The following is a 3,591-nucleotide window of genomic DNA, read 5'->3' as shown; positions in this document are numbered from 1 at the left end:
GATCAAATTAGGATTATAACAATGGATAACTAATGATGTGTCTATATGGTGGAACATATAGAGCATTCTATATACTGAGAGTGCAATTCTAAGTTCTATGCGTGGATTCAACGAAGAATTAATAAGTCAGTGAATTTTAGTCCTAAATTCTTGATCTACTTATTGGAAGCTCGGTTATATAGACCCATGGTCCCCCCACTAGTTGAGATAATATTGCTTGTAAGACTCATGTAATTGGTTTTGATTAATCAATTATAATTCTCAAATTAGACTATGTCTATTTGTGAATTTTTCACTAAGTAATGGCGAAATTGTAAAGAAAGAGTTTATAGGGGTATATTTGTTAATTATGATACTTTGTATGGTTCAATTAATAAATATGATAAATGACAATATTATTTAATAATTATTTATAGTTATTAAATAGTTAGAATTGGCATTTAAATGGTTGAATTAGAACATTGGCGTTTTTGAGAAAATTAGATGCTGAAAAGGTAAAACTGCAAAATTGCAAAAAGTGAGGCCCAAATCCACTAAGCATGGCCAGCCACTTTTGTAGGCAATTTAAACTGATATTTTCATTATTTTAATGCCAAATAATTCAAACCTAACCCTAGTGGAATGCTATAAATAGATAGTGAAGGCTTCAGGAAAATTACACTTAAATTTTATATTTTTCCTTCAGAGAAAAACCTGAGCCTTCTCTCTCCCTATCTTTGGCTGAACCCACTCTCTCTCTCTTCCTCATTGAGATTTCGAAATTCTTAGTGTATGAGTAGTGCCCACACACAGCAAGTGATACCTCAATCATAGTGAGGAAGATCGTGAAGAAAGACATTCAGCAAAAGGAGTTTCAGCATCAAAGATTCAGAGAAAGAGATCCAGGTTCAGATATTGATAATGCTCTGCTACAGAAAGGAATCAAGGGCTAGATATCTGAACGGAAGGAGTCATATTATTCCGCTGCACCCAATGTAAGGTTTCTTGAACTTTATATGTGTTTATTTCATCGTTTTAGAAAGTTCATATTTAGGGTGTCAATAAACATACTTGTGAGTAGATCTAAGATCCTGGTAAAATAATTTCCAACAAGTAATTCATCTCATTCGCAGATGGATGTACATTCAGGGGTGGATATGAGTTTTTCGTTGTATTCTTAAAACGATAACTCTAGATTATACCTTTTAGCAAGAAATTTGAAATGTTTGAAAAATTTCATTAATTTCTAGCAATGGTTAAAACTATTAAGGTAAGTTGTTAAAGATCTTGGGAACTGATAGGGATGCAGTTCAAAGATCATTCAATTGATTTTTGAATTATATCCAAACTTACCTCCCCAGAAATTTCGAGTTGCATATTGATGATTAGTTACTAGTCATTGCCTAATTCCTTCTATGGTAATACAATTTCAGAATGATGTAATGGTTGTATACTTAATGTAAATCATTACTAGATTCATGGATGACCTAATCAAAATCTTAAGAAAAGCTAGAACTGTTAACCATGGTTTGTTAGCTATTCTAAGTGATTAGGGGTGGACCATCCCATTGTGAATAGATAAGAAAGTGTTTGTTCAAACAAATACTACTTTTCTAAGATAATGACTAAGTCTGAAAACAAGTAGCAAATAAAGGAGATATTTATTTCTTGATTCCAAAAGTGTTCTATCATCTTGTATAACATATGATGATCCTACTGCCTCTGTTGTCTTTTCACAACCGAAGAGATCAATACCATTTAGTTTTCTTCGACATAATTCACGGTACCTTGTCGTAGTGGGAGAGTTTCTAGGAACTCACCTTCTCATGACTTGGGAGACACTAGTGATTAAAATCCATTGTGAGTTTAAACAAGTAATGGATTGTCAAGATAAGAAACTAAGAAGAAAGCCAAAAGAACTATGGTTTAATCCATTCACATGGAATAACCTAAAGTTTTCTATTACAATGACATAAAAGGAAATTTTCGTTTATAAACCCATTCAGTAGACTTAAAAAAACTTCCTGTTCCTAGTATTATAGGTTTGAGTTTATCTAAACCTATGGCTTGTGGTATACCTGGTAATTACTTACTCTAATGCAAGCAACTTACTTTAGTAAGATGCTGAAGCATTTTCTTTCTAATGGCAATCTATAGAAGCTTCACAACTTCTTAGGTATAGATTTTATTTATCTAAGGAAAAGTCTTAACTATACCAGAAAAGATAAAGCCATGAAAGAATTTCTTATATCAACAGTGAGAGGTCTTGGATATGCTATGCCTTAGACCAGATACTTGCTGTTGAGTGGGAGAAAAGAGTAGGTATCAGATTAATCCAGAAGAAGAACATTGGAAGACAATCAAGTAAATCGTAAGATTAAGAAGAGGAACTATATGTTAGTCTATAAGAGTGTGTTTAAAACTCTTAGACTACACCACATCAAAAATCAAAATTTGCCTTTGTGCTAGTAAATCTTTCTGATAAGATGGTGGTTACTCTTGGGGTGGAATAGTGATTTTGGAGAAGTGTAAAAACCTATCCGAAGTCCCTAGGTCTACCAGAGAGGGACTGAATGTTAAGGTTGTAGGAAAGGTACTTATTCAGTCTAAGGAAAGTTCTATACATTTTTTTGCATCATTCCAAATTGCCTTAAACTAATAGTGTTAATTTCCTGATTAACCAAAAGTAGTTGCCAAAGATATAGAATCCAGTATCCCAAGAGAGTAGACATATAGAGAGGAATTTCACATTATCAATGATTTTGTGATTAAAGGAAGAGTAATGGTGGAGAAAAGGTTGTGTTTAATTCAATCTTTCAGATCCTATTACAAGGAGTTTACTACTACTACACTTGATTTGTATATCAAGGTGTTGAGATTATTTGAAACGCACTTTTTGTTTTATATTAGTGCAAGTGGGAGTTTGTTGGGTTTTATGCCCTAAATAAAACTCATTTCAATATAATCAGATTTACTTATTAATATAGATCAGAAATAACATTTAATGTTGCATGGTTCACATGATTTATTTCATGATTATATGTACATAATGTATAAATTCATCTGAAACCCTTTTCACATACTTGATCCTGTTTATTGTGTCGTCAACACATTGGAAAGTAAACATGACTATCTGAATAAAGTTTCCTAGATTTATCAGACATAGGGTTTTACTGATATGATAATCTACAACAAGAGTTTACCTGCATTTGGAGAAATGCTATGTTCTTTCCAGAGCATTGATTAAAGTAAAGCTCAGGTTGGATGCATGGAGTATGCATCGAAAGGGACCGATATTGAACTTTAACTTAGATTTATTAAACTTACCGTAATATCTATTCAAGTCAATATCGCCTAGTTGATCCTAGATCAAATGTTCTTAATCCTGTTATGATTAGGCTCAATCTTGAAAGGCTATTCGTGTTCTTTGATTTGTTAGTTAGCCTACTTTTAGGTCAGGGTGATACGTACATTTTGGGAACACGGTAGTGCAATTGAGTGGGAGCGCTAATATAAACATGGAATCTATAGCTTCTATCTGGCGAATAGTAAGCAAAGGATGATCTCCTTCGAGCTTGACCAAACGAACATAAATGGTGGAGTACTCATTTC

The sequence above is a fragment of the Cannabis sativa genome, chromosome 1 (genome assembly GCF_029168945.1).
Source record: "Cannabis sativa cultivar Pink pepper isolate KNU-18-1 chromosome 1, ASM2916894v1, whole genome shotgun sequence".
NCBI lineage: Eukaryota > Viridiplantae > Streptophyta > Magnoliopsida > Rosales > Cannabaceae > Cannabis > Cannabis sativa.
Note: the sequence above shows the minus strand (reverse complement) of the source record.